This window comes from Pteronotus mesoamericanus, unplaced genomic scaffold (genome assembly GCF_021234165.1).
Source record: "Pteronotus mesoamericanus isolate MK-2021 breed Mesoamerican mustached bat unplaced genomic scaffold, CSHL_Meso_final contig_105, whole genome shotgun sequence".
NCBI lineage: Eukaryota > Metazoa > Chordata > Mammalia > Chiroptera > Mormoopidae > Pteronotus > Pteronotus mesoamericanus.
In genome coordinates this window covers 17508915-17529444 of record NW_026555006.1, presented here as the reverse complement: position 1 = coordinate 17529444, position 20530 = coordinate 17508915, and positions in this window count along the sequence as shown.

The following is a 20530-nucleotide window of genomic DNA, read 5'->3' as shown; positions in this document are numbered from 1 at the left end:
TTCATTAGCTCTAACAATCATTCTCTGGCTACTCAGCCAGGTCTTGTGCTTCACTTTCTCTGCATCTGCAACTGAGTGAATAAGTTAAGTGGTACCCTGGTTTATAGATACAATATCAAAGTCAAGGGAAAATAAGCAGGAAGCCTTACCCCTAACCTATACAATGTTTCCCAAAACAGATTTTGTAAGAAAGTACTAAAGAAGTAATTTTCAGTCAGTGTGCCCCAATACCTAACTATTTAGTCAGGGGCACTGACCACTTTTCCCTTAGGTTGTCAAATTAAAAAATAACAACAGCTAACACAACAATAGCCATCTGGTGTGAATGTATCAAAATTACACCTATTTTTTGTCAGATCAGCAAAAAACATTTTTGGTGTGCTGCAAAATTTTAGTAATTAGTTTATGTGAGCCACAAGATGGGAAAGGTTGAAAATTGCTATACTAAAGTACTATACTGGAAGGGATCAGTCTTTGTCCAGTTATTAATAAATTTTAAGTGTGTGTGTATGTTCATAAATACATACATACATTTGGTTTTCCTTCATATAGCTATTTTGGTTAGAAATTACATAGAGAAAAAAAGAAAAAGTTACAATTAAAAATATTTCATCTCATTTTTAGCACCATTAATCAGAACAGAATCTAGTTTCTGTGAGACCAGATGCTTATATAAATTTGGAGATCTTTGTTAAGAAAAAAATTACAAAATTATAAAAAGAAAAATCATAATGAATTATAAATTTTAGACAGTTGACAAATACCACACACACATACCACAATCCAGAAAATTAACACTTTTAACACCTTACATTATAATTCACTTAATATCTATTTTTTGGAATTTGGAGGGCTGCCAATTCTTTGTTTTCCTCTTCATATGCAATGATTTTTAATATTTTTTGCAGAATAGTAAAGTTATTCCAAGTTTCTTCTAACATGATTGATTTAGATTTGCCTTCTTTATTGATAGGGTTTCTTTCCATTTCGTCTGTGACTTCCTTTGTGGTTCCTCTCAGCTGCTACTACTGGCCCAGTAGCAAGTGTGGTGAGAGCTCCAATCTTTTGCTCTCTCCAGGTCCAGCACGGCCCGGGTGGCTTCTCACTTATCTCTGCACCCTGCCCCGTTCTCACAGTGATCTGGGAATTGGGGAGGGAGGGAGGGCAGGTTGCCACTATGTGGATCACAGAGGCCTGAAGCAAGATGTAGAGCAGCATCTTATTCAGATCCTTTTTCTTGGGATCTGAGATAGGAGTGGATGATCGATAAGGTAAAATAGGGGCAAGGTGGTGTTGGCAGAAGTTGGCAGAGTGCTGTCAGCCTTCTGGTCCCACTCAGTACCAGTACCACCATGAGGACCAGGGTTCTATGCCTCCAAAATCCCATTTTTTCTCTTGATTCCTACCATCTCGGAGAACACATGGAGGAAGAAGAGGCGCACTCAAGCAAGGGGTCCTGAAACTTAAACGTCATATGCTTCATGTCAGATTTATCCCTGTAAAATCTTTTCTCCATGGTTCTTTCTCAGAAATTGTTCTGCCTGAAAGTCTCTTCTCCCTTTTCCCTATTTGCCACATTCCTGCTTATTGTTCCATATGCAACTCACATACTACTGCATCTCTGGACACACCTGCCATTATGGGACAGGACATACACCCTGTAGTATTTTATTCATACTTTATCAAACCATACACCATGGAATATTATAATTTGTACCACTGTGTGTTTACATGAGAGGTTACTAAAGACAGGGACTATGTTGTTTATTAATTTTATATTCCTTGACTACCACAAGCTCTGTCACATAGTAGACTTTGAACAAATAATTGTTAAATGAATGGCTAAATGTCTTATCTCCAAGTGCTATCAACTCTAAAATGGTTCCCTGACTCCTTCACACAGAATTAATCCATTCCATACAGCCTCTTGTACATATTGAGTTCTAACAAATTGTACAGCAAGATTTGTTTATCTATTTACTGTATCCCCTAGAGTGATATCAGAATATCAAAGAAAAAAGTTGAGCTCTTGCTCTTTTTCTTTTCTCAGCATTAAGCACAACACTTGGCATGGTAGTGAAATCTGAATACATCTTACTTAGATAAAGGAATGAGCTACTTTGCTGAGATAGAAAAAGCTAACATTATATTGACTGCGCATTGGGTAGTAAGCACTCTTCTAGGTGATTTATGTGAAATATTTTACTTAATCCTTAGAGCAAGCCTATAAACTAGTATGTTATCCCTTTTTTAAAAATAAAGGTACTGAGGCTCTATGAGGTTATGTGCACACACAAGACAAATGATCAGCAAGTAGTAAAAAAAAAAAAAGACAGAATTCAGGTACTAGCAGGCTGAATCTAGAAGCCTTGCTCTTAACCACTTCACTAAATTGTCTTCTAAGAAATCAATATTCAGTGGCCTGGGTCACTACATGACTCATTTTTACTGCTGCCCATGATTATTGAGTGTGTTCTCTAACTTTATTTAAGTCATATAGCATAAAATATCAGTCAATTGGAAAGCTCTGAGCATTTAGCTAATTGAATTTTTTGATTAACATTTTAGTAATCATTCCCCTTTATAAGTAAGTACAGAATACAGAATACAATGTAATCCTCATTTTCAAATTCAGAATCTCCTAGGTTCTCAAGGACATTCCTTTAAATCTTAAGTATCGTTCCACATGTGGCTGCAGGAAATCTGGAGAATGTGTAAGGATAATAGACAAACTGCAGATGCTGAAATGATTCAGAAGAAATGATCCAGGATACTGTGGGCTCTGAAAACTGTGACATGTGAGAAACTGTTTGTTCAAACAGCCCTACTTATGCTGGAAATGAGAAGACATTAGGTGTTGATTAAGGCAAACATGACTTATTAGCATCATTGGCCCACTCAGTGCTGCTCTTTTAGGTCTCACTTACTTGCTTGATGATTCATTTCATTGCCTTTTTTTTCATCCTCCATTCTCATTCCCTTCCCCTTGTGGTAGTATTCTAATGTATGCTAATATATGTCTTTGTCTTTTTATGTGCTCTTGCAAAAAATATACTGGTGTTTTGTGCATATATATTTTAAAGTCACATAAAAGTAGGTATTTTATTAAATAGCTTTTTAAAAAATTCTGCACTATGCCATTGAGATCCATTTATATTGCTCTGTGTATTAATCTACTGTGTCTAACTGTGTCATAGTTCTTCATAGTGTTCACCTACCATATTTTACCTATCCACTTTCCATGTTGGGGGCCTCTGTATTTCCTCCAAATCTCTGCTATGGCAAATAACCTGGAGTGAATATCCTTTTCTCTGTCTCTTATGGACCTATGTAAGAATTACTCTAGGTCATAAATGCATGATCTTCAAAGAGTATACCTAAAATGCTATTATGTAATCCAATGAATCCACAACATGTAGAGCACTGTGTGTATGTCGGGGGGGGGGGTAGTACATATAACGTATATCTAAAGTACTCAACAGTGCACTCTGTTCAGCCCCCAGGTTGTCCAATATGCATTTGCTGACTGGATGACTGCATACAGAAGGAATGACTATCCTAACTCCTAGAACTGTCATTCTAGGGGCGAGAGATAAGCAGTAAACAAATAAATACAAATGGAAATAAAAGTGATAAAGCCTGTAAAGAAAATAGAGCAGAATATGGAATGAATCATGAAGATTCTAGTTTAACTATGAGGCCATGGAAGCCATGTCTGTTGAGATGGGTTTTGAGCAGAGACCTGAAAAAAGGGGAAAGAAAACGATGTGGCTCATCAGGGAAAAATCAATCTTTTTAGACAGAGGAAAGAAAAACCAGAACAACAAAAGGCCCTGACATGGCAATATTCTTGGCATGTTCAAGAAACAGCTCAGAGGCTCACAGGTTAAGAGGCAGCTAGAACAACAGCCCAGTGAAGCTGAACTGGGAAGAGTAAGAGGGAGAGTAATTGGGCAACTGTACACTGCAGTAACAACTTTAGGTTTTTATTCTGTATGAGAGGAAGACATTGAAGGGTTTGAAAAGAGAGGTCACATTATCCAATGTTTTTGAAAAGAATTTTTATGGCTTCCATGTGGAGAATAGGCTATAAGGAAAGTTTATAGTGGGAGCAAGGTGAAGTAGGAGGCTAGAGCTATTTTACATATGAGAGATATTTGCATAAGGAGTCACAGCAGAGATGTTGAGAAGAAAACACATTCTGGATATACTTTAACAGTGAAGCCAACAGAATTCATTTTTGTAACCACAATGGGGTATGAAAGAAAAAACTGAGTTGAAGATAACCCCAAAATTTTGGACTTAAGCCACTGGATGAATAAACATGTTATTTACTGGGATGGGGAAGATGCATAAGTAGATTGGAGGGACTTAGATATGAATTTAATTTTGAATGAATTAAGTAGGAGTTAGAGATATGACTTGGATGTATGGGTGTCAGGGGACATGTCTCAGCTTGGATGAATATGCTTGACAGCCATTAGCCTATGAAGGTAGATCTTAATCTCTGGGACAGGATGAGGGGTGTCCAACCTGTGACCTGCAGGCCTCATGCAGCCCAGGATGGCTGTGAATGTAGCTCAACACAAAATCATAAATTTACTTAAAAGATTACAAAATTTTTTTTGTGATTCCATGTCACAATGTATTTAATATGTGGTCCAAAACAACTCTTCTTCTTTCAGTGTGACACAGAGATGCCAAAAGTTTGGACACTGAGTTAGACAGAGGTGATTAAAATGCCCTGGGGCACTCAGGTTTTGAAATTACAGAGATAAAGAATTCAGGGATGGAGAACAAAAAGGAGCAACTAAAAAAAAATCTAAGGAAGGCTTGACAGCATAATAACTTTTTTTAAAGTCAAATAAAATGAGATTTGAAAACATTAGTGTCATAGGCTAAACTGTGCCTGCTCCAACAATTTATATGTTGAAGTCCTAACCCCAGGACCTCAGAATGAGACTATATTTGGAGATAAGGTCTTTTAAGAGGTAAGTTAAAATGAAGTTACTAGGGTGAGCTCTAATCCAATATGACTGATGGTCTTATTAGAAGAGGAAATTTGGACACAGGCACACACAGAGGGAAGACCATGGGAAGACACAGGTAGAAGGACAACAGTCTCTACAAGCCAAGGAGACAGACCTCAGGAGTAATCTACCCTGTCAATATTTTGATCTCAAACTTCTACCTTCCGCACCGTGAGAGAAGATATGTCTATTATTTAAGACTCCAGTGTGTGGTACCTTGTTGTAATAGCCCTAGCCAACTAACACAATTGATCATTATATTTGGTTAGATGGAGGTCACTGGTGACAATGAAATGAGCAGCATCAATAGAAAAGAGGGCTGCAAAGCCTGACCAGGGTTTATGTCCACTGCAGAGAAGCTTTTAAGGAGATAGATTTTATTTCAGCATTTGATGGCATTTCTAACAACCCAACTGCTGAATGGACTACCTACAAGGGTAGTGAGTTTCTGATCAAGAACAGAATTTAGACAATTTATTATGTCAGTAATTCATTTTTTATTTATTTATTTTGAAATTTTTGTCAAAATGTTAGGAAAACAATGGAAAAAACTTAAAAACAACCAGGTAATATTCTTGTTAGCTCTTTATTAAACAAAAATGGATACTGTGAGGAAGTAAGATATTCTCTTGACACAGATGTTCCAGTTGCATGGGTTCTGATTACTGTTTTTCACCTTTATTAGGGTATAATTAACAAATTAAATTGTAACATTCAAATTATATAAAATGATGAGTTAATTGACATGTCCATCACCTTATATATTTACCCTTTCTCATTTTTTTTTTCTTTTTGGTCAAGAGCATCTAAGTTCTATTTGCTTAGCAAATTTCAACTATACAATACAGTGTTTTATAGAGTGTTATTAACTATGGTCACCATGCAGTGCATTAGATCCTTAGAACCTATTCATCCTGTAACTGAGAGTTTGTGCCTTTTACCAACCTCTCCCTTTTTTCCCCACCCCACTGCCACTGGTAACTGAAGATAGATAAATATTGCATGGCATCATTTATATGCAGAATCTTAAAAAAAAAAAAGAAAAGAAAGAAAGAAAAAGTCAAACTCACTGATTAGTTATTTGACCTTACATAGGAAACAAGAGGAATATCAAAGGCCTCTTATAAACCACCAAGGTAACTTCATGCGGGCTCATTTTCAGGTTTGATAAGATTAATTCATAATTTAATTTAGGCTCTCCAGATGCAAAGGGTTCATTCTGTCAACAGCTTGCCTGCTGCTATATGATTTTTTAAACATAAGTTCAAGAACACAGTCTATGCTTCTGTATCAATAATTTAACATCAGAACTTTCGACTCATTTGTTCATTCTAATAAGCCACATTTGCTGGCACCAAATTCCTTAGGAGGAGAGGTTTGCTTTCTTCTTCTGTTTTTGCTTCCCAGGGTTCATTTATGTGATATGATTGGAGGGCGTGGAGCAATGACACTGTTCACTACCATGAGTAACCTCTCTCGGAGGGCTTTTTTTAGTAAATTGGAGAGGGATGCTCTCTTTCTCTCAGTGGGATCTAACTCTAATACCATATCACTCTGCTCCTGGCCCAAACTTAATAATGTAAATAATAACAATTTCAAAATGTTATATAGCACTTCACATCTGAAGAGCACTTTCACAGATATCATCTAGGGAATGCTTAAAAAAGTAAAATAAAGGTGGGCTGCACTTGCTACCCAGGATAAAAAAAAATTAGGAGTTATTTCAAACTTGCCTAGGCCTGAATTTTCTGCCTTTGAAGCTTGGGAGAGTACTTTTATAGCTCTCTAATATGCTCTGCTTCTGTACCTATAGCTAGTGCCATTTGGTGCCATCTTACATTCTCTTTCATGTTAGAACATTTTATAGCCCTTTTATGATTAAGGTATTGCTGTGCTGGATGTTTACGTTCCTCCAAAATTTGTGTGTTGAGACTTAACCCCTAAGGTGATGGTATTAGGAAGTGGGGCCTTTAAGAGATGGTTAGGATATGAGCTTGAAGTCCTCATAAATCAGGTTAGTGTCCTTATAAAAGTCACACTGGGAAGCTGCCTTGACTCTCTGCCAGGTGAGTTACAACGAAAAAACAGTCATCTAGGAAGTAGCCTCTCACCAGACACAGGATGTGCCAGTCACATGATCTTGGACATCCCTGGCTCCAAAAGTATAAGAAGGAAATGTTTGTTGTTTACAAGCCTCCCAATTTATGGTATTTTGGTATAATGGCCTGAACAGGCTAAGACAGGTATAAAAAATCTGACTTGGACTCTCTAGATATACTTTTGATGGTAGCAGTTTTCTGGGGAGAGCATCTATAGATCTAAGCATTATACTTGACAGGTGGGTGCTATGGACTAAACATTTGTATCCCCCAAAATTCATATGATGAAGCCTAAACTTTAATATTACGGTATTTGGATTCAGTGCCCTTGGGAAGTAATGAGGGTGGAGTCCTGATGAATTGGATTAGTAACACAAGAAGAAGAGACATAAGAGAGACAGTATCTCTGTGTCTCTTTCTCACTCTCTCTCCATCATGTGAGGACACAACAAGAAGACAGCCACCTGCAAACCAGGGAAAGGACCTTTTACTGGATTCTACCATACTGGCACCCTGATCTCAGACTTCCCAGATTTCCTAAGTATGAGAAATAGATGTTTGTTGTTTATGTCACCCAGACTATGGTATTTTGTTATAGCAGCCCAAACTGACTGAAACAGTGTGTGTCAGTTGTATCCAGTACCATGTGAGGATGTTTGACTTACTCATTAGCCTATAATCTAAAGTCCTACCCTGCCATCCAAAGAGACATTGCACCTCTGAACTTGGAATGCAAGCTCAACATGCAGGGAAGTTCCTCCTTCTTTGCTACTAAACCCTTACCCCAAACTGACCCCAGTATTTTGTTCTAGAATATGGATGAATATGGCATAGGTAGGAGAATGAAAAGAAAGAGTGTAATGAATATGATTGCAGTTTGCAGGGTCCCAGAAGACCCATAACTTATGTCAGTGTTATCATAGTTGACTCCTTGAAGCTGGACTTGAGATATTACACCGCCTGTTTGAAAGATTTATAGCTTCCATAAAATATTCTTAAGACTGTTTAAGCCTGACTGGTGTCTGGAACTCCAAGGAGGCCACAGCTGTAAGGATAGAAGTAGGAAAATGCCCTTAAAACCTTACATCATTCTGTCCCTTGTTGGTGTGGCTCAGTTGGTTGGAGTGTTGTCCTGTAACTGGTCAGGGCACATAGCTAGGTTGTGGGTTTGATCCCTGATCCAGATATGTATGATCCCCGGTCTGGGTGCATTTAGTAGGCAACCAATCAATGCTTCTCTCACACATTAATATTTCTCTCCTTTCTTCTCTTCCTCCCTCTTTCTCTAAAAGCAATGAAAAAAAATGTCCTCCGGTGATGATAAAAACAAAACAAACAAGCAAAAAACCCACTTTATCTCATTCTGTAGAAGAGGCTATTGCTCGAAACAAGAACAGTTCTCACAACCTTTGACAATTCTTATGGGAGCAACTCTTTTTTTCTCATAGTGGCAGAGGTTACACTACACAAAGGGTAATGAAATAAAAAGACACTTTATTCAACATTGTCTTTATGGTAGAAGTAGAAGGATGTTTAAGTTTTAGAAGTCAGAAATCTATGTTTCAATCCAACTCTACTAATTACCAGTTGAATAATTAATTTATCAATTTATAAAATATTTATTTACACCAAGGCTGTTTTTCTAGCTACAAAGTGAAGACAAAGGGTAAGACAAAATATTTATAGAACATCTAGCACAGTGATTACCACTGATATGGAATAGTGATTTTTCTCTTCATTCTTTCTTTATTTAGGTAACTTTTTATGGAAATCAAATATTCAGAAGAATAACTACAGATTTCAGGAAGGGCAAAAGAAAATTCGTTTTAACAAATTTTCATACTCAGAAAGTAGATAAGATTACTTCCTACCAAAGACTTGGACTTTCTGTGTATGAAATTTTGTTAAAACCATTTCTTTTGCTCCTCTCAGTGATACTGGAGTCTGTAGCTATTCTTCCTCTTACTAGATTTCCACAAAAAATTATCTAAATCTAACCATAACCATGACAGGGATGCTGATTTCTTTCCAAGTCCACTTGAAATCACACACTTGAAATGATGCTCTTAACCAGAACCAGACCCAAATCACACAGAAAAAGACTGAAATGGGTCTAGTCTAGTGAAAATGAGGTGTATGCTAGAACAACCCTGCTCTGCACTCACTCTTCACACTGTCTACCTACTACACGGCTGACAGGAGATGATAAAATATTGGCAAAGATTAGCTTTATAGGCTATATAACAGTTTATACAGCTCTTTTTTGACCTGTGATTGTTCACAAAACACTCTTGAGAAGTCTCTGAAGTAATCAAGGCAAATGTTACTACTACCTCCCATTTTAGATGAATAAACCCAATCTTAGAGAGTCAAAGTACCTAGGCAAGTGTGAATGTTGTAATGAGGATCCAAATTCAGGTCTAGCTGATATTCAAGTTTACTCTTTTTCTTTTTCGATGAGTTGCCTTTAGAGTTAGTTAAATCTCCTAAGGCTTTTTCCTCACATGAATTGCTCTCAAGTTAGGTTTTTGTCATTCAGAATTTGTGCAGAAAAGTGTTGAGCGCAAGTGTGAAATTTAAAGTGTATCCCTTCTAAATTATATCTTGATAATTTAGGACATTTTTGTAGTCTAGGAAACCCTTTGAATCCTGTGTCCAAAGTATTTTTCTATCCCTCCCAGCTTTTTGTCATCTAGATTTGACAAGTTTGTCTGCTATGGCTTTACTCAGTCACTGAAAGTGTTATGCAATGGTACAGACATATGAACAAAATCCTGTAGCACATTATTTTAGGAATGCTTTTAAGTTTGATGCCATCTATTCATCAACACAGAGTCTAGATAAAATAAGCAAACAAAATAGAAACAGACTCGTAGGTACAGAGAACATACTGACAGCTGTCACAGGGGAGGGGGTCGGGCAACTGGGTAAAAAAGATGAAGCGATTCAGCCAAAAAAAAACACCCCAAAACTTATAGACACATACACCAGTATGGTGATTACCAGAGGAAAAGAGAGGTAGGGGGAGGTAGAAGAGGATATAGGAAGAGTAAATGGTGATGAACAGAGACCTGACTTTGGGTGGTGAACACAATACAGCATATAGAATATGTATTATAGAGTTGTACACCTGAAACCTATGAAATTTTATTAACCAATGTCACCCAATAAATTCAATAAAAAATGTTTTAAATATTAAGTATTATTATTCTAATTGGCATTATTTTTACATACAGCCTAGTTTTGAGTTTAGGGAACTATGCTATCTCATAACAGATTTTCACTCTGTAACAGCTAAGGTTTTGTAAACCAGAAGAGTCACCTGATCCTCTTCAAGAAATGACATTCTGTCCAGCTGCAGGGAGAGCAGTCAGCAGACTGCCTTACCTGCAGAGACACCATGCCCTGGGTCAGGCCCTCCCAGGAGAGCCTGCACACAGGACTGGATGTGGAGGATTATTAAGAGCCAGCCATTTTAGTCTAATGAGGGACAACTTAAACAGACCATGCTATTTCCAGAGCTCTGGACAAGGGCTTGCATCACAAGTTGACTTCTCCCTTTGTCCAGTCCTATTTCCTCTCACTTTCTTTAGCCTGTGTTATTCCTTGAAACTTGCATCTCAATCTTTATTTCAGCACCTGCTTCACAAGAGCTAGACCTGTGACAGATGATACTGTTGAACATGCAGCTGAAATCGAGTGACAGCGCTTATGCTCTATCAGTTCTGTACCCCCATCAAACAAATAAAAAACAAATACACACACACACACACATACATATGTAAGCAAAGACAAATAGTTTGGTTTAACTTGATTATTACTTAAGAACGCTTTTTTGTTACCTGGGTTACCAATTTCTTTTCTAAGAACTAACACCCTCCTTGTAAACCAAAGCATGGTGCTCTCTGGAACCATTCCCTCCTTTCTACCTCCCCCTTCTCTGCTCAGGCTGGGACCTTCATTCTTGTATTAGTGTCCCAGGGCTGCCATAATGAAGTACCACAAACTGGATGGCTTAAATAGCAGAAACTTATTTCCACATACTCTGGGAGGCTGCAAATCCAAACTCAAGTTTACATCTTAGGGTACTCCCATCCTCTTGAACATGGGCTGGACCAGGTCACTTGCTTCTAATGAAAAAAATATAGCAAAATCTATAAGATGTTACTGGTAAGGTTACGTTACAAAGAGACTGTGGCTTCACCTTGGGCGTCCTTTCTCACTTGTTTACTCTGAAGGAAGTTAGCGAGTTTCTCTGTGAAAGGAAGCTTGTATGTCAAGGAACTAATGTTTACAGCCCACAGCCACTGAGGACCTGAGCCTTTAAACAGGCAAGTAAATGAGCTTGGAAGTGGACTGTCACCTAGTCAAGCCATGAGATGACTGTAAGTGGGGCCAACAACCTGCTTTCAGCATCATTAGAGACCTTGAGCTAGAGGCACGTAGTAGAGCCATGCTGGAATTCCTGACTCATAGAAGATTTGAGATAATGTTTGCTATTTTAAACCATAGGTTTAGAGGTAATCTGTTATGCAGGAATAGGTAAATAATACATCATCTCTCTTCTCTCACTCACACTACTGCAATAGCCTTTTAACACATCTCTCTGCCCACAGACTCTTCCTAGTACATCCTTCATACCATGTCAGAATTATTTTGGCACAGGTCAAATCATGTTATTTTATAAGTGTTATTTTCTAATAATTCTTAATTGTCTCTTTATGAAAGTCCAAGCTCTTTACATAGCCTTTTAGAATCTGATGTCAATCCATTTTTTTTCAGTATTGTCTTCTAATATCTTTCAAGAAACCTACTGTTCTTTTTCTTATTTTTAATTTCATACTATATTCTCAGTTGGGGATGTAAATACCCATGTTCTTCCATCAATTTCTTACCTTTCAAGAAAAATTTCAAATGCCACCTTTTGACATGTAGATCTTACTTAATTCTGATGAAAATGAATTTCCTTTGTCTTCTGTTTCCCTACCTGTTAATTGTATCTCAACTATAGCAACTGTTTTAATTCACTTGTATTATATGGACTAGAATATCCTTTTGTGTTTGCCTATTTAAGGCACTCCTTAAAGAGACAAACTTCATATTAATCATCTTTCCCTCTACATTTTCAATAAGGTATTTGGCTTATGATAGGTTCTCAATAGAAGTTGATCCAATTAATTCTAAAATCACCTTGGGAATAGATTTGTCTACCCATGACCTACTTACTCTTTCCTTTCTAAAATAAAATATTATAACATCCCATATCTCAGTCATTTTATACCTAAATTTGAGCTCCTATTCAAATTTACTAATCATAAGATTTACTTTTCTACCACTCAAACTAGGGGTTAAGGAAGGTCAGAGGGAAAGAGGAGAGGAATGCTGATAGCAAAGATGAAAGGAAAATCACAGGAAAGAATGCATTTTTTTTTTCATCCAATACCTTTTCAGCAAGGTGGTAGGGAAAAAATAAGAGATTCAATGTAAAATAGACCTAGATAGAAATACTAGGGTCAAAGCCTTTTAACTTAAGGTGCTTTGGCTTCAGTTCTTCAAGAGGAAAAATGAAAGCAATAAGAATACCTGTCATGCAGGCTGTGAAGGGGAATGAGATGGCCTGGTTAAGACATTCCACAGTGGTGACTGTTTTTCACTTCTCCTTCCTGCCTGGTCCTGCAGCTTCGTTTCACTTCCATTTGCTTCAAATTTTGTTCACTAATAACCAGAAGAGTTTAAAAAATAGGTAAGAAGTAAATGAGGGAGACAGAAAGATTGTGAGGGAACAAGGAAGAGGCCAGGGTCAGAGAAAGAGAAAAGGGGTAAAAAAGAGAAAATAATAATGTATTCACAGATGTATAGGGTTCCTCATTCATTTTGCATTCTCCAGCTTAGCATGGAGACTTCATTAATATTGACAATCACCCCAGATACAATTACATGTAGAGGTGCTGTGCTGGCAGAGTAGATAAACCAGAGGAAACCTTTGTTATCACCTGTTGTCGGGTCACAAAACCCACTATCACTCTTTTTAAAAAATTTGGCATTGTGGGTTTAATCTGCCAGAAAATTTCCTTGATCACATGGATACTTTAAACCAGCACAGAAACAGATTGCATCACATAGCTTCTTTACTGAAATTTAAAAAAAAAAAAAAAATCCCCAGGTTTATATTTTAAAAGGCTCCCAGAGAAATATTTCAGATCACCTTAACCCTACCTAGAAAGACTGACTAAGCTCTGTACCCTAAGGCTATGCAGCTCTAAAAAAAGAAACTGGGCAGTGTTTTGGTGCCAGGTTTGAGGCATATGAAGTAAAACCTGACTACATGTATAGCTGGAGGTCCTTGGAACTGTCCTATTCTATAGTCTCTGGTACCTGTCACTTTAACATCAGAATTTTTTCACCATAAAACAGACTATTCTGTCTAAGTGGCACTTTCTCCTCCATCTAAAAATGGAAACTCAGAGAAATATGCTATTTAAAGAATAATAAAATTGACTTAAAAAAAAAAGCTAATTTCTCCTGCCACAAGCACAAAATCTTCAAGATGACGAGATAGAAAAAATACTCTATCCCATAGATGAAATAGCATACTCACTTGACTTTTTTGGATGACAAGATTAAACAACTTGTAAACCAGAAATTAATATTTGGTGGGGACTTAGTGAAAAGATCTAAAACTTCCAATGTTAAGCCATTATATTTCATTGAGAGACACCGTAAATCAGTGCTATCTTCTCTCTAAAAGACCAAAGGCTGTCAGGCAATTTCCCAAGTATCTGCATCCCAATGAGATCACCTGCATTTCCAAGGCCTAATGCAGGAGGAGCTAGACGAGATGAACTCCAGGTGAAGTCTGTCCCCCTAGGAGCTCAGCTAATGCATGTCTGAAGGACTGTCCTAAGACAGCTAACATAATAGCATTGAGATAATATGTACAACTTTTCCTAAAGATGCAATTATTCCTTTTGATCTTCTGTATTCTAGTCATACTCCCAAGTAATTTGGTCAAGTTTTCTTAATTTAAGTTCTCAATAATTCCTATTCCCAATCTATATCCTTGCCTTCTAGGATAGAAATGCAAATTTTACAATGGGACTGATATTCAGAGCTATGTACAACAGGGGCATACCTGTTATTAAAATATTAAAATACTTCTTTAGTGTTTGATAAGGAGCCCCTACTCTAAGGCCCCAGGGTGCTCCCACCCCCATGGCCACCCTGGAACCATCCCTAGGAGTCTCTGAATATCCCCACATGCCAGCACCTGCAGGATCACTGTCTTAACATCACAATGGGGTGTGCCCAAGGACCCTTCTCCAACACTCTGTGGATTTTTTTTTCTGATTTGTTGGCTTTAGCAGCTAAATATATTGAATATTAGCACTGTATAAAAGATCCCAGAAGATAATAGAAATGAATTAAGTGTGTGGGTGTAATACAATAGGAGGTGATAAAAAAAATGTGGGCAACTGGAGAGCATGTGCCCCACAAAGAATTTGTTATGTAGCTGTGGAAGATTGTTATCATGTGGGAATGTAGGCTGAGGGTGCTAAATATTCTTGTATTTAGCATAAATTTTGACTTTGATTAGAAACTTCCCAATTTCTTAACACTGGCAATGATTACAGATGTTTGTAAAATACTGTGTGTGCCAAGTGAAACCACACAGTCCATGGGCTGTAAGGTCGTAACTTGTACTTTAGGCATCATAAAGTTTTTGTGATTTTGTCAGAGCTTCTTCATCTGTCACACTTGAACCAAGCCTGAGGAGAAGAACTTTGGCACTCTCCATTTTATAATTACAAGTCATTTCCAATTGGAATTCAAATAACTAAGTGAAACTAATAATTATATCAAACTTCTTTTTTATCATATTTTAAGTTATGCCAAGTATTACCGACGGCATTGCCTCACATTTTCCTCACAAGTATTACTATATTTTTTCATAGCTAGGAAAAATGGGTCCAGAATGACTAAGAGAGCTGTCTTAATATCACCCAAACAAATGGCAGAACTGGGTCTGGACTTGAGCACCAATGGAGTTGTTCCTCTAACACCTTTAAATTGTCTACCTTACTCTCAAGTTCACTGATAATCTTAGGCAGTTACCCTAGAAAAATCACCTTTGGGGCTATTTTTTACATTCATTTTTTTAAGGGCAAAACATGTGTTTACAATAAATTGGATTATTGTTTCCACTTCTTTAAAGAAATTATACATTCAACTCTTCACCATGTCACTTCATAAGGCCTCCACTGTTCGCAGAGTATAGTTCCCTAACAACCTGATATGGGACCTAGCCAAAGGAATGTCTTTCTCAAATGGATGATTGCAGAAGTGACGCTGTGCCAGTTTCTAGCTAAGGGCTTTAAGAGGCATTGTGTGTTTCCACTTTACCTCTTACCTCCTGTGATCTGCTCTAAGAGGAGCATATCCCATTCTCTCCTGCTCCATATTCAGCCACAGAGGGAGACGTGAAGTAGACCCAGACCTGACCTGCAGCCTACAGCAAAGCCCAGACCAAGCCAAGATCTGCAGAACTGCAGATGACTCACAGGTCCATGAGTAAGAAAAATAAATATTTGCTGACAGAAGCTACTAAGATTTTGGGAGGTTTCTTGTCCTGTAGCATTATTGCAGCAGTTCCTGACTACAACACTGTTATGATCATCTTTGTGAAAAATAGCAGTTTCCATGCTTAGGCTTTTGGAAATTAATCAAAACAATAGAGAAAACTCCAGAAACAGCTCAATAATATAAGAAGAATATGTGGTTTTGGAGAATAGTACTATGATATCTTCTAAGCTGGTACTCCTAAAGACAACTAGATAAGGCTCTAAGAAAACAAAAAGAAAAAAAACATTTTAATAGGAATATAATAAAATTGAGATATTAGGTGGTCGATGTCCTTTAAAACAGTGGTAATTGAGCATTGTTGCTGATCCTCTAGCAGGTTGACGATCATTAAAGAAACACATTTGTAAATTCTTCTATTAAAAAAAGAAAAAGAAAATAGCAAAAAAGCAACAACAGCAAAAACCCTTTGTTTTCTTTACTGGTTGAATTATTTCTACCTCCAGTTGATTGAAATAATTTTTCCTCTCTTTGACTCTTTTATAAGATAGTTTGAACTGGGGTGAAAATTGCATCTGTGAGAGAAAAGCACCATAGTTGTTTTAACTTGGGCTATGCTTTAGAATCACCCAGGAAGCTTTTTTAAAAACACATGCCTGAGAATCCCTCCCAGAAATTCTAATTAAATTGGTCTAGCAAAGGCTGGGGCAAAGGTACAGTGACGCATCTCTCCAGGTGGTTCTAATATGCAGCCAGGGTTGAAAACCACCATCCTTGCAGGAGATAGAAGAGAGCCAATAAAATAAAAAGTTTAAAATAATCTTAAAATAAAAGATAACATTTTAAAAATGCTTTAAAGTAAAATAACAGCAACAACAACAACAAAAAGGCCCAGGGAAGCATCTTAGTTAATAAAATGAAAAGTTGAGTATGTCATCTTTTAAATTAACACCTTTTCCTGGCTGGATGGCTCAGTGGATTGAGTGCCAGCCTGTGAACCAAAGGGTTGCTAGATCTATTCCCATTCAGGGCCCAGGCCTGGGTTGTGGGCCAGGTCCCTAGTAGGGGGCACACAAGAGGCAGCCATACATTGATGTTTCTCTCCCTCTCTTTCTCCCTCCCTCTCTCTCTAAAAATAAATAAAGTCTTTAAATAAATAATTTAATTAGTTAATTAATTCACACCTTTGGGGTAAACTGCCAAGTGAGTGATTAACACATCTCACTCATTCCAGCTGATCCCGGGAGCTGGAAGGGCAACATCTTTCATAGTTTTCATTCTCAATGATTGGCTCAGAACATAAAATAATTTTTTTTATTTTAAATATCTTGATAATTGAGTCTCTAATTATCAGTGAACTACATGGAACCATGGTATTTCAAGTGCTGTTTTGTATACATAATACATATTCTGGCTTTTAGAATATGACAGTGGCAATTAGTGTTCAAAGTATTTATCACCTATTATTAGCTCAGAGTCACAGTGGCATTCTTGATCCACCATTTTACAAAGGTTCCAATATGCTCAGTTACAACACATGTTCAGAGCATACGGAGTTCTTGCTAAATGAGATCTGCTATAATCTAAGCACTTGTCATAAATTTTTCAAAACTTTGAAAGGAGGGAAAAATATATAATGCTACACATTTACTAATTATAATTTAGGAGACTTGGAGTTGGAAGGTAGAACTCGTAGGCTAAAAATGTTAAGCTTATTTCTGAAACCAGTTTTGTTCATGTACCTTCTGCTCTACCTCATTTCCTAAATTCAGGTACCAAATTCTAAGGATTCTCCCTCTCTCAGAGGGGTTATCTACATACACCGTTGCATCTCTACCTCACGGGCTTTCTGCCATTGGCATCATTGAGTCCCTCATCATCTCTGCCACCATTCCAATCCATTTTCCATACTGCCTCCAGCACTGGCTGTAAAAACTAAATATAATATAGTACTGCCATGCATAACAAGGCTTTGGTTCCTTATATAAAACAGTATCAATTCCAAAATTCATAGCTTTGCATACACGGTCATTCTCACATCTGTGCCCAACATAATCTCTTCTGTTCCCTGAACCCTGCAGTTACCACACCATGTGCAGCTAGTTTCATGGCTGTTTAACCTGTGCACTAACACAGGGTCCTGTGCTCAGAAGAGCCCCTCACTTGGTTAATGTTCTGCTAGTGCCTTCTTGAAATTCTTAATAATTTTACCTTTGAACTTGTGTTTTGTCAGTGGAGTAGAATGGGACTAGGGGGTATATGCATGAGCAAATGAGATACACACACGATGCATGTCTGCAGTTCTTTGCTGACCTGTCCACAAATAGCTTTGTGATGCTCCAATAAACACAGAATTCCAGTGAACCCACAATACATGGGAGTTTAATGGGACTCCAAGCAAGTCCAAGGTATGAGTATTACATCTAAAACTATGCAAATAAGTTCACTGATAGCCTTGAGAAGCCATACTTTGTGTTTAAACAGGAAGTTACTTTAATGCAAAAGCAAGGCAATGGCATTCTAAAGAGCACAAATGACAAAAAAAATCCTCCTTCTGTTACTTCCCTGTATTAACCAGATACTTATTGAACATGATGATGTGGAAGGAAAAAGATAAAAAAGCCTGTAGTTCCTTTTAGTTCTTTTTAACTCATCAATAAGCTCAAAGTTAAGAATGGTGGTAGAATGTGCCATATGTCAAGATGTGAAAGAGAAATAGCTCAGTTAGTTGTGTGGCATTTCCATTGTTATGATAAAAGCAATATAGATATATATTTCATACATATATGCATTTTCTATGTAATAACATAATTTTGATGATTCTGCATATGAGACATTCATATTTGCACTTACAACTGGCATTGCACAATATAGCTATGAATGACAAAATCCATAACAATGTGAAAATGTAATATTTCTTTGCTTAGGACAGCATTAAGTGGCAAATTAAAAAACACTATGACAATTCAGGAGAGGGACAGTGAATGAAACTTTTAACAGCATTTTCCTACTTCAAAAGAAAAAGCCCCCACATTATCATTTTGTCACTATGCCCTGAAAATTATGTAGCCAGCCTTGCATCAGTCAACATCTTGCTCTCTTAAATACTAAGCCCCTTTCACAGCAAATATATTCTTCTACCTACATTGCTCTTCTCCTTCCAAACCTAAGAATCCCTACTCATTCTCTAGAGCCCAATGTAAATGTCACTTTCTCTGTGAAAATCTTCTCAAAGCCCCTAGGACAAAGTTGGGTACTGCTTTCCCAGGATAAACCATGAGGCCTTTGAAGACAGGGCCTTGGAATTATAATATCTACCACATAAGTAGGCATTCAGTTTAAAAAAAGTATTGAATAAAATGGTGGTCAAGAAAGTGAAGGAGAAAAGGGACTCATAGTCTAAGATTTTCCCTAAAATCCTCCATTCATCTAGAGATGACACTGCTTATGTCACTTGGACTCACACTGGTTGTCTAATGAAAGCACTTGTAATTTAAAAGTTTTCTGCTTGCTGAATCAAGACCCCTTTATCTGTTTCTTTCAAGATGAGAGTATGACTGGTACAGGCAAAGGTGATCTTATTTCCAGCCATTAAACAATATTAATTTCATGGGCTACAGAGAGAAGCAGCTTATGCAAATGAATATGATTTTGCTGGCACATAGTTTATTAATATGAATAGGTTAGCAATTCATGATCCATAGCTTTCTGCAATAGGTATGATTCATAAGGTCAAGGTTATTTTCCTTTCTTGAAAAGAAATTCATATTAATATGCAGATAACTTCTCAGAGGTAGACTCAGGACCACTCACATGCCAAATAGCTTCTTCTATTGTATGAAAAGTCAATGAACTGCAGAGCAAGTATGAAAAGGAAATCTGAGTATCTCTGTATAATCCCACAGAATTCAGAGTGGGCACAAGGACACTACCTGCTGAACTTTATCTAACACTCTAACTCATTCAAGAATGTGCCAGGCACATCTACTCTAATGTGTAACATTCTAAGAATGGAAATGCAATTTCGCACAGTGAGGAATGCTTATGGTATTTCTTGTGCTCATGAGAAACATTAATAGTTTCCATGCATCCATAAACATATAGGTCATGGATCTTTCATGTTCATATCTGGACAGTATATAATATAAAATATATTCATGAAGAACAAATGTAAGATCACTTACTTAAATCAGGTATTTGTCATGTCTGATATGTACTCATCCTTCTTTGCTTAAGTCATTATTCCTAAAAAGAATACTGTTAACTTGATGTTTTCTGTTGTTTTTGTGTTATCTCTGTAACAGTGGGGTGGTATAGTTTTCCTTGAAATTAAAGAGTGAATGTGTGACATAGTTGTTAAGGTGATTTTTTTAAATCATCAAATGGATTTTTTAAAATTGAGAAATGTCTAGGTAGAGAGAGAGAGAGAGAGATCTACCTTTTGGCCTCAGGTCAACAGGGTGATATTCTGAAATATCAAAAGTATTAACCTAGACCCCTTAAAGGAAAGAAGAAATTCTTAAAATTGGAAGGATAAAAAGCATAGATAATTTAGTCCATCTTTTTAGCCATTCAGGAAATGTCTCTCTAGTCAGCATTAAGAGTATAATAGCAAGTAAGAAAATATGAATGAACAAAACACAGTTGAAGAATACACTTACAGTCAATAACAGTCCTGCCAATTCTCCTTTCAAGATATGTTCTTTTTTAAATCTGTCTGCCTTTTGACCCAGTGATTCCACTGCTGGGATTATACCTAAGAACCTCAAAACACCAGTTCAACAGAATATATGCACCCCAATGTTCATAGCAGCACAATTTACA